This window comes from Hippocampus comes, unplaced genomic scaffold (assembly GCF_001891065.2).
Source record: "Hippocampus comes isolate QL1 unplaced genomic scaffold, H_comes_QL1_v1.1 scaffold468, whole genome shotgun sequence".
Taxonomy (NCBI): Eukaryota; Metazoa; Chordata; class Actinopteri; order Syngnathiformes; family Syngnathidae; genus Hippocampus; species Hippocampus comes.
In genome coordinates, this window is record NW_017805226.1 from 282,572 (window position 1) to 294,455 (window position 11,884).

The window sequence follows — 11,884 nt, forward strand, 5'->3', positions numbered from 1 at the left end:
TATATATATATATATAGATAGATAGATAGATAGATAGATAGATGTATACACACACACACACACACACACACAGACACAATTTGGGTGCTGGAATAGAATAATTCTATTCATTTCAATAGGAAACATTACCTCAATTTATGAACTTTTCGATTTGCAATCGGGTCACGGAACAAATTTGTATTTTGTAACTTGAAGGTAACACCACACTCTAATTTTTATGAGTTGCTTTGTAACTTTTCTTTTACCGTGTTGGTTTCCCAAAGAGAAAGAGGCTGAGAGAGTGGTGGGAAACAGCTGTCAGAATGGAATAATTTTTTTCTTCGTCTCTCTCCAGTGGTTGCTATTATTAGTACCTGTCATTAAAATGGTTTAAGTCAATGACTACAAAATGATTACCATAATTTATGGACTGAAAAGCGCAGATAATTAAAATCTGCAATACCTAAATTTGGCCTCAAAACCAATTATGAGAGAGAGAGAGAGAGAGAGAGAGAGAGAGAGAGAGAGAGAGAGAGAGAGAGAGAGAGAGAGAGAGAGAGAGAGAGAGAGAGAGAGAGAGAGAGAGAGAGAGAGAGAGAGAGAGAGAGAGAGAGAGAGAGAGAGAGAGAGAGAGAGAGAGACAGACAGAGAGAGACAGCTGGTGGAACAGCATACTTAATGAGTCGATGCAGTGATTTTAAATCAGCACATTAGATTAGCGTGTGTCACACAACTCACTCATACAACTCATAACGTTTACACAGATTGTCACGAGAAACAAAAGCAAATAGGTTCACATGCACACATTGCGATGCAAAGATTAAAAAAAAAATACATGGTTGGGTGGTTCGAGTGTAGACTGGGTGTGGTCTAGAATATTTTTTTTTTTGTAATTTCACCAAGGATAAGTGGTTTACAGAATGAATGAATTAACACTGTAAACTATATGGTTCTCATATATAGGACTGTGTGGATTTTTAGCAAAGAAGTGTGTGTGTTGTTCGAGCATAGAAGCATGTCTGGTTAGAAGTGTTTTCGTGCGAAAGTCAACTTAAACTCATGTACATAAAGTTTTAGAATGTAAACTGTGAGTAAGTGTTGTTGATGCATGTCTACTTTGTGCATGTGTCAATATTAATTCAGACTATTTCAACACTTTTGGCAACAATGGAACAGGTGCACAAGTGTGCCACAGCATCTCAAGAAAATTACATTGAACACCCTCTCGGCGTCTGCATGTTCATGTGTGCATGTGTGTGTGTGTGTGTGTGTGTGTGTGTGTGTGTGTGTGTGTGTGTGTGTGTGTGTCTGTGTGTGTGTGTCTGTGTGTGTGTCTGTGTGTGCGTGCGGGCGTATGTGCTGTGCTGTGCTGTGCTGTGCTGTGTGTGTGTGTGTGTGTGTGTGTGTGTGTGTGTGTGTGTGTGTTTTTTGAGGCTTTGTCCCAGAAACAAAAGATGAAGGCTGAGTGGGGGCTGGTAACTGGGGTGCAGGAGGCGGAGTCATCCACCGTGAAAAGGAGCTTGTGGAGCGGTGAAGTAAGCAGGCGGCATAGCAAGTGAGGTTGGGGAGTGTGAGGGCTTTGTGGGGGTGAGGTGAAAGGTGACATGCTGTAATTGGGAGGAAATGCGCACGCACACACACAACCACACACACTGCTTGTGTGCACAATTACATAAATACAAGTGAAGGAGTTCAGTGTTGGGCGACAGTTTGGAGTGAGTGGTTAGCACGGGCTTAGCATGTGTGCCAAGTAGTCAAAAGGTGCTTTTATATTAGCCCTGTTCCACACAGAGACAGCCTTGCTTGGCCCCATATTGTCACTTTTTCATGAGATTTTTTCAGGGCCGAGCATTTTTCAATGGAACCACTTTTCAGAAACATCTCAGAAGTTTGAAAGGCATTTTACCATTAGCCCTGCCTCACACTGAACGGCCTCAATTGGCCTTGGTGTTCGCTTTTCCATTAGCCTTCTGTTGGGGCCAAGCGGTTACAATGGAACCGCTTTTCAGAACCATCTCTGAGGTAGGTCTAAAATGTAGGGCTGTCACTGCCATTGTCTGATTGGCCAACAGCGATGCAGCAAGGAACTCCACTGCACACGCCCATTTCCTTGTTTTAGATGGGCGAGACAGAGCCGCTCATCATAGAAATACAGCACATACAATAAATATAATTGTGTTTTAAAACAATGGTAAACCATATGGACAATGTCATATGTACTCATTGATGAAGCTTGGGTAAACATTTTCACGTATGAACTGCCCGCAGGTTCTAATTCAATTGTATGAGAGGTCTCCAGCAATAGCCAGGAGCCTTGCCGCTCCTGTGGCCCGATGGCAGGGCTCAACACTGCGACCATTATACTTGCAAATGCTCCCAAATTTTCAGTGTGCCGGAAGAAATTTCAGCCGATTGCTGAAAATTCACACAGCAACTTCCAGGAACAGAAGCCAGTCACGATAACAGTGGCGGACATCCAGGAAAGACTCAGATCTGAAAAACTGGACAGCACCAGGCCCAGACATGGTCCACACCTACTGGCTAAATAAACTCACAGCACTCCATGAGCGCCTAGCAGCGCAAATTAACCAGTTATTGAGGAATGGGACTCACCCAGGATGGCTAACCAAAGGGTGAACGATCCTGATCATGAAGGATCCCTCAAAGGGTGCTGTCCCATCCAACTATTGGCCAATAACCTGTCTCTCCACAACATGGAAGCTCATGTCAGGCATCATTGTGGCTAAGATAAGTGGTCACATGGATCAATAGCTGAGCGAAGCACAGAAAGGCATTGGTAGAGATACCAGAGGAGCCAAACATCAGCTCCTGGTTGGCAGAACAGTTCCATAAGACTGCAGGTCCCGACATACTAACCTGTGCACAGCCTGGATTGATTACAAGAAAGCCTATGACTCAATGCCATATACATGGATCACTGAATGCTTGGAGTTGTATAAGGTGAACAGGACCCTCCTAGATGAGGATGTGGAAAAGCACACTTGAAGCCAATGGCAAGCCACTTACCTAAGTGTCCATCAAATATGTCATATACCAAGGTGATGCACACCCCCCACTGCTGTTCTGAACCCCCTAAGTCAAGTAATTGCCAAGACTGGATATGGAGACCGCATCAGAAATGGAGCTACGATCAGTCACCTCCTCTACATGAATGATATAAAGCTGTATGCTAAGAGCGAAAGGGACATAGACTCCCTGATCCACACAACCAGGATCTGCAGCAGTGACATCGGGATGTCATTCGGGCTTGAGAAATGTAGTCGGATGGTAACTAAGAGAGGCAAGGTATTCCACACTGAAGGGGTCTCACTCCCTGAAGAAACAATAGCAGACATTGAGGACAGCTACAAGTACCTCGTTATACAACAAGCCAATGGCAACCTCGAAGTGGCAACAAGGAAAACGGCTACGGCCAAATACCTCCAGCGGGTGAGACAACTCAGTCCAGAAAAGCGCAGTGCTGGGAAGAGCAAGAATACTGCGCAAAACCCTCAAGCTTCCTGGCCTCTGATCGAGGACCCGAGCTGAATGTGGGACTGATACCACCCGAGGGGTGAGACATATATTTGTGTGTGTGTGTGTGTGTGTGTGTGTGTGTGTGTGTGTGTGTGTGTGTACATCCATCCATCAATCCATCCATTTTCCGATTCGCTTCATCCTCACAAGGGAAGCGGGGCGTGCTGGAGCCTTTCCCGGCTGTCTTCGGGCAGTAGGCGGGGGACACCCTGAACCGGTTGCCAGCCAATCGCAGGCCACACACAGACAAACCACCAATCCACGCTCACACTCACACCTCGGGACAATTTCGAGCATAGGTGTCAAACTCAGGTCCTGGAGGGCCGCTGTCCTGCATGTTTGACATCTATGATTTAGAGTGTTCAATCAGCCTGCCATGCATGTTTTTGGAATGTGGGAGGAAACCAGAGTACCCGGAGAAAACCCACGCAGGCACGGGGAGAACATGCAAACTCCTCACAGGAAGGCCGGAGCCAGCCAGGATAGAACCCACGATTTCTGCACTATGAGGTCGACGCGCTAACCACTCGACCACCGGGCCACACTACATACAAACAGAAACTTAAAAATACATGTACACATGAAATATATGTCATTACTTCATGCACAAACTAAAGGTACACACAATTGTCATTCGGTGGAGAGTAATAAGACATTTTTATTTGGGAAAGCAATTATTAGATCAGCCCAGTGTTTTCCAACTGGTGGAGCCAGGGCACGTATTTTGGGTAAGAAAAAGCATTCAAAAAAACATCAAACAAAAAAAATAAAAAGTACGCACACTGAAATGATCTTGTCTCAGTTTAGTCACAAATTTACTTCGTGTGAAATTTAGGCTTCTGGAGATGAACACAAAGCTAATCTATTTGAGGGGAACCATGACTTATTCTGTATACAGTAAATATTCTCTAGTGCGGACTCATGTTTGCGCTGTCCAATTTGTCCTGATAACAGAAATTCCTCATTTGGGAAATGAGCATGGTACATGTCCTTTATGAACCTGCAAGTATGTTGACAAAATGCACGTGTAACAACACGATCAATAAAATACAAAAATATACTCTCCAAAAACTGTTTATGTAACAAAAACTGCAATACAGGTGTATCCAAAAAAAAAAATCATCACAGTAAAATACGTACAGTATTTTACAGTTTATTTTTTTTCTGTCTTGGGAAAAAAATGTGTCTATTTTGGATTGTTTTGTTGGATGCATTGTTTGGTTTATGACAATGTTTGCCTGCGTGTCATACAGTTTTGTTGCTAGTTGCAAGTAACTGTCCCGTTGATCACCCATGTCTGGTAATTCTTGTGCATACTGATGGATTTGTTGCCATTTGCATTGCTTCCTCGCTGGATGGTTGCTTGTCATCAGGAGTTGAATCGATGCCTTGTTTTTTAAAGTTTCGTAGATTTGCGTCTTTCCGACTCCAAGTGTCTGCTGGATGCTTTTAACTTTGTGTCCAGCCTTGCTCAAACGGATGCATTTCACTCGCTCCGCTCCAGTCATTATAGTTCTTCTACGTTTCGATGCCATGATCTACACGACGTAAGTGAATAAAGTTCACAATTACAGTAAAACGCACGCCAATAAAAACTCACTTACACGTCGTCGTTTCGAATCTGATGATCGAAAAACGCGAAGTGAAAATGTGTCTCAGCGTTGTCGTTCCGTAGCATCGGGTGGGCGTTGCGTGTATTTCAGCTCCCGCGGCATGACGTTTCAATCCGGGTTACGGGTAGTGGAATTTCTGCTTACGTAAGTTCCGGTAACATGTAATATCGTAGTCAAAATGTTAATGCACAGGTTTTTGTTCCGGGTGAAGGAAATTCCTTTTCTTAGAATTCCGGGGATGGGAATATTTACTGTATATAAATATATATCAATATAAACAATAATTACAATTTAAATAATTGTAATAGTAATTAAAAGTAATGTTGTGAACATACATGTTCACTTTTAACTGCAAGACACAATTAATTTTTCTAAAGTCAATGCATAATGGGCAGAAAACTGTGAGCACAATACAGAGAATTGAACCAACTATGTTTGCAAATGTGTGAATCCACAGGTGCCGAACAGCTCGTATTCTCCCCACAATTTCCACGATCTGTGCAGCAATTGGCAGACTCAACCCTGGTTCAGTGCAGTGAGTAGCTCACACTAATCATCTGTTTGTTTTTGCATGCACGAACCTTCAAAATATCTGTGTTTTAAGTTTTTGTATTGAAATACAAAGTACCATCCAAATAGGACACAGTCTGTTTAATCCTTATTAGAGATGCTTATGAAACACACACACGCACGCGCACACGCACGCGCACACGCACACGCACACACGCGCGCACACACACACACACACACACACACACACACACACACACACACACACACACACACACACGCGGGCGCATTCACAAAATCGCATGTGTTTGCTCACTAATCCAAGAGTTAATCTGAAGCTTTTAACTGTGCAAAGTGAGACATGAACGCTCTAATCTGCAGATAGGGAACACACAGAGTAAAATCATGCACATTTGTCACTGTCATCAACATTGTATTTCTTTAAAGCTTCTCTACTAACACGTTAATGTCTGTGGCTGTCAAAGCTCATGGTTAAGGATGCTGTAACTTTAAATGTACAGTCGTGTCAGTCTTACTAGATATTTATTTAAAATGTAATCGAGATAAAAAAAAAAATAATAAAAAAAAAACAACAACAACAAAAAAACAATACACTTGCAGACAGTTGACAAGACTTTCCAGGAGTTGAAGCTCTAAGTAACTTTTGGTTTGCATGCAAATAGTTTTGTGTCCGGAGTGCATGCCCACTCATTAAGTGTGAGACTAATCTATTTTTGGTTCGATATTCTCATGATTAACTACTCATGGATTTCATTTGAAATGTGTCCTTGTCCTCTTTACTGAAAATTTCACTTTTTCTTTTTTGTGCGAAAGACAAAACCTTGTCAAGTGGTAAATTGCCTCCATCTTGTGGCATCGATATGCAATTATACAACTTTTTCGGGGAGACTTAAATTCCTTGTTGACTTTTGCTATTCACGGCAGGGCTGTGAGCAAGCCCTTCCCAATTATGAAGAATTTTTGGTGATCTAAGTCAGACTTCATGAAAGCACTATCAAAGTCAAAAGGGAAACAGTGCAGCGGTGTTTAAAATCATTTTACAGGGGAAGTTTCTCCCCTCTATGAGCCGTCACCTTATCGTGGTGGAGAGGTTTGCGTGTCCCAATGATCCTAGATGCGAAATTGTCTGTGGCTTAATACCCCCGGCAGCGTCGCCCATGGCAAACAGATCCTAGGTCAGGTGTCCAAACTACGGCCCGCGGGCCAACTGCGACCCGCGGGTTTGTTTTTATTGGCCCACAGCAAATTCCGAAAATATAGTTGAATATGGCCCGCACATGGCGCTTGAGCTAAACTCTGTTGAACTTCTCAGTTTCAACAGTAGATGGAGCCAGTAACGGAAAAGGTGCTTCTCCACTAAACAAAATTAGGCAAAGAAAAACATTTGAGTCACCAGAAATGGCAGCACCAAAGAAACAAAAGATAGCAAGTGAGTGCAGAAGATTTCAAACACGGTGGGAAAATGAATATTTCTTCAAAGAAATCAAAGGAAAGTGTGTCTGTTTGATTTACAATGAAGATTTTGCCGTGATGAAGGAGTTTCATGTCCGTCGGCACTATGAGACCAAGCATCAGAGCTACGCATCGTACACAGGTGCTGAACGAGCATGTGTCAATATGTCACCTCTAGTGTGTGGCCCGAGCCTTTGCTTATTTTTCTGCATTTGGCCCTCACCAAAAAAACTTTGGACATCCTTGTCCTAGGTGATGGACCAGACAAAGCACGTCTCATAGACTCCCTATGATGAGAAAAACATTTGCATCTAGTTTTCCCTTGCCCGGACGTGGGTGATTGGGGGGCCTTCGGATTCAGGCCTCGAGGAGGGGCTCACAGGAGGGGCTCGCAGGCAAGCGCCTGGTGCCTGGGCCTACACCCATGGGACCTGGCCAGGCACAGCCCGAAAAGGTAACAAATGACCCCCTTCCCATGGGCTCTTCACCTATGTGAAGGCCCAGAGGGGTTGGGTGCCCTGTGAGCTGGGCCGTGACAACAGCCAGGACATAAAGACCATCTGGTAGTGTGTTGACTCCGACGGTGGCGGAAGGTTCCAACCTGGCCACCCCAAACGTATTGTGAACGTTTGCTGGGAATGTGTAGCAGAATCCAACCATGCATCCATCCATCCATTTTCCAATCCTCTTTATCCTCACAAGGGTAGCGGCGGGTGCTGGAGCCTATCCCAGCTGTCTTCGGGCAGTAGGCGGGGGACACCTTGAACCAGTTGCCAGGGCATACAGAGATGAACAACCATCCATGCTCACATTCACACCTTGGGACAATTTAGAGTGTTCAATCAGCCTGCCATGCATGTTTTTGGAATGTGGGAGGAAACTGGATTACCCAGAGAAAACCCACGCAGGGGAGAACATGCAAACTCTGCACAGGAAGGCCAGAGACGGGATTGAACCCACGACCTCTGTACTGTGAGGTCAATGCGCTAATCATTGGACCACCGGGCCGCCCTGTGTAGCAGAATCCTCTGTCAGAAAGAGTTTCAACCCCCACCTCGCGCAGAATTTTGCCCATGTTCTGGGGGAAGCAGGGAACATTGAGTCCAAGTGGCCAATGTTCCCTGCCTCCATTGTTGAAGTGGCTGATCGGAGGTGTGGCTATAAAGTGGTAGGTGCCTGTCATGGCAGCTGACAGATACTGGCTGGACAAGCGGAATGCAGCTTCGGTGGTCGCTGAGGTTAAAACTTGGCCCTGGGAGGAGTGCAGCGAGTTCATGAAAAACGACTTCCGGATGGCTTTGAGAAAATTCTGGTCCACCATCCGGTGTCTCAGGAGGGGGAATCGGTGCACCATTAGCACTATGTATAGTGGAGATGGGGTGCTGTTGACCTCGACACAACATTGTAAATCGGTCAGAATAATACTTCGAAGAACTCCTCAATTCCACCGACACACCATCCATTGAGGAAACAGAGTCTGGAGACTCTGAGGTGGGTTCTTCTATCTCTGGGTCAAGTTGAAGTCACCAAGGTGGTTAAAAAGCTCTTTGAGCGTTGTTTGTTTTGAAGGGACGGCCGCCAACAATTTCAGGTGGCCTTGAGTCCGTGGCTGTATACCTTCACTGGCGCCGATCAGCTGAATGCGCCATTAATTTCCGAAGCACAGATTCAACTTCTCCAGTTGATAACCATCATACGAAGATGCTCCAAAACCGCATCCATTTGCGGTTGAGCTCAGTCATCGCTTGAGTCTGAGTGTTGTACATCCGCGCCGTGCCATCCCAAAAAGACTGGCAGCTTCTACTTCCAATAAAGCCGCTCCCGTCGGTTGAATTTTGCGATAGATCAGGAAACTGCTAACACCAAACAGCAGCATACCTGCAATTAGAAGGCCGAGAATGTAGATGTCTTCCTCCTCCTCAACGGACAGTATTGACGGGCACACCATTCTCCACTTCCTCCAGGATCTAGGGTATACCCGGCAGCAAATGTCCCGAGGGGGAAGCAGTGCTCCCCACTGCCTGCTCTTCTCGTCGAGAAAATGTCGATTGCATGAAGAGACCCGCCAACCAATTCCATGGTTTGTATTTAGGATGGGGGGGGGGGTGACAAGACTTTCCAGGAGTTGAAGCTCTAAGTAACTTTTGGTTTGCATGCAAATAGTTTTGTGTCCGGAGTGCATGCCCACTCATTAAGTGTGAGACTAATCTATTTTTGGTTCGATATTCTCATGATTAACTACTCATGGATTTCATTTGAAATGTGTCCTTGTCCTCTTTACTGAAAATTTCACTTTTTCTTTTTTGTGCGAAAGACAAAACCTTGTCAAGTGGTAAATTGCCTCCATCTTGTGGCATCGATATGCAATTATACAACTTTTTCGGGGAGACTTAAATTCCTTGTTGACTTTTGCTATTCACGGCAGGGCTGTGAGCAAGCCCTTCCCAATTATGAAGAATTTGGTGATCTTCAAGTCAGACTTCATGAAAGCACTATCAAAGTCAAAAGGGAAACAGTGCAGCGGTGTTTAATTTCATTTTACAGGGGAAGTTTCTCCCCTCTATGAGCCGTCACCTTATCGTGGTGGAGAGGTTTGCGTGTCCCAATGATCCTAGATGCGAAATTGTCTGTGGCTTAATACCCCCGGCAGCGTCGCCCATGGCAAACAGATCCTAGGTCAGGTGTCCAAACTACGGCCCGCGGGCCAACTGCGACCCGCGGGTTTGTTTTTATTGGCCCACAGCAAATTCCGAAAATATAGTTGAATATGGCCCGCACATGGCGCTTGAGCTAAACTCTGTTGAACTTCTCAGTTTCAACAGTAGATGGAGCCAGTAACGGAAAAGGTGCTTCTCCACTAAACAAAATTAGGCAAAGAAAAACATTTGAGTCACCAGAAATGGCAGCACCAAAGAAACAAAAGATAGCAAGTGAGTGCAGAAGATTTCAAACACGGTGGGAAAATGAATATTTCTTCAAAGAAATCAAAGGAAAGTGTGTCTGTTTGATTTACAATGAAGATTTTGCCGTGATGAAGGAGTTTCATGTCCGTCGGCACTATGAGACCAAGCATCAGAGCTACGCATCGTACACAGGTGCTGAACGAGCATGTGTCAATATGTCACCTCTAGTGTGTGGCCCGAGCCTTTGCTTATTTTTCTGCATTTGGCCCTCACCAAAAAAACTTTGGACATCCTTGTCCTAGGTGATGGACCAGACAAAGCACGTCTCATAGACTCCCTATGATGAGAAAAACATTTGCATCTAGTTTTCCCTTGCCCGGACGTGGGTGATTGGGGGGCCTTCGGATTCAGGCCTCGAGGAGGGGCTCACAGGAGGGGCTCGCAGGCAAGCGCCTGGTGCCTGGGCCTACACCCATGGGACCTGGCCAGGCACAGCCCGAAAAGGTAACAAATGACCCCCTTCCCATGGGCTCTTCACCTATGTGAAGGCCCAGAGGGGTTGGGTGCCCTGTGAGCTGGGCCGTGACAACAGCCAGGACATAAAGACCATCTGGTAGTGTGTTGACTCCGACGGTGGCGGAAGGTTCCAACCTGGCCACCCCAAACGTATTGTGAACGTTTGCTGGGAATGTGTAGCAGAATCCAACCATGCATCCATCCATCCATTTTCCAATCCTCTTTATCCTCACAAGGGTAGCGGCGGGTGCTGGAGCCTATCCCAGCTGTCTTCGGGCAGTAGGCGGGGGACACCTTGAACCAGTTGCCAGGGCATACAGAGATGAACAACCATCCATGCTCACATTCACACCTTGGGACAATTTAGAGTGTTCAATCAGCCTGCCATGCATGTTTTTGGAATGTGGGAGGAAACTGGATTACCCAGAGAAAACCCACGCAGGGGAGAACATGCAAACTCTGCACAGGAAGGCCAGAGACGGGATTGAACCCACGACCTCTGTACTGTGAGGTCAATGCGCTAATCATTGGACCACCGGGCCGCCCTGTGTAGCAGAATCCTCTGTCAGAAAGAGTTTCAACCCCCACCTCGCGCAGAATTTTGCCCATGTTCTGGGGGAAGCAGGGAACATTGAGTCCAAGTGGCCAATGTTCCCCGCCTCCCCTACTCATGGATTTCATTTGAAATGTGTCCTTGTCCTCTTTACTGAAAATTTCACTTTTTCTTTTTTGTGCGAAAGACAAAACCTTGTCAAGTGGTAAATTGCCTCCATCTTGTGGCATCGATATGCAATTATACAACTTTTTCGGGGAGACTTAAATTCCTTGTTGACTTTTGCTATTCACGGCAGGGCTGTGAGCAAGCCCTTCCCAATTATGAAGAATTTGGTGATCTTCAAGTCAGACTTCATGAAAGCACTATCAAAGTCAAAAGGGAAACAGTGCAGCGGTGTTTAATTTCATTTTACAGGGGAAGTTTCTCCCCTCTATGAGCCGTCACCTTATCGTGGTGGAGAGGTTTGCGTGTCCCAATGATCCTAGATGCGAAATTGTCTGTGGCTTAATACCCCCGGCAGCGTCGCCCATGGCAAACAGATCCTAGGTCAGGTGTCCAAACTACGGCCCGCGGGCCAACTGCGACCCGCGGGTTTGTTTTTATTGGCCCACAGCAAATTCCGAAAATATAGTTGAATATGGCCCGCACATGGCGCTTGAGCTAAACTCTGTTGAACTTCTCAGTTTCAACAGTAGATGGAGCCAGTAACGGAAAAGGTGCTTCTCCACTAAACAAAATTAGGCAAAGAAAAACATTTGAGTCACCAGAAATGGCAGCACCAAAGAAACAAAAGATAG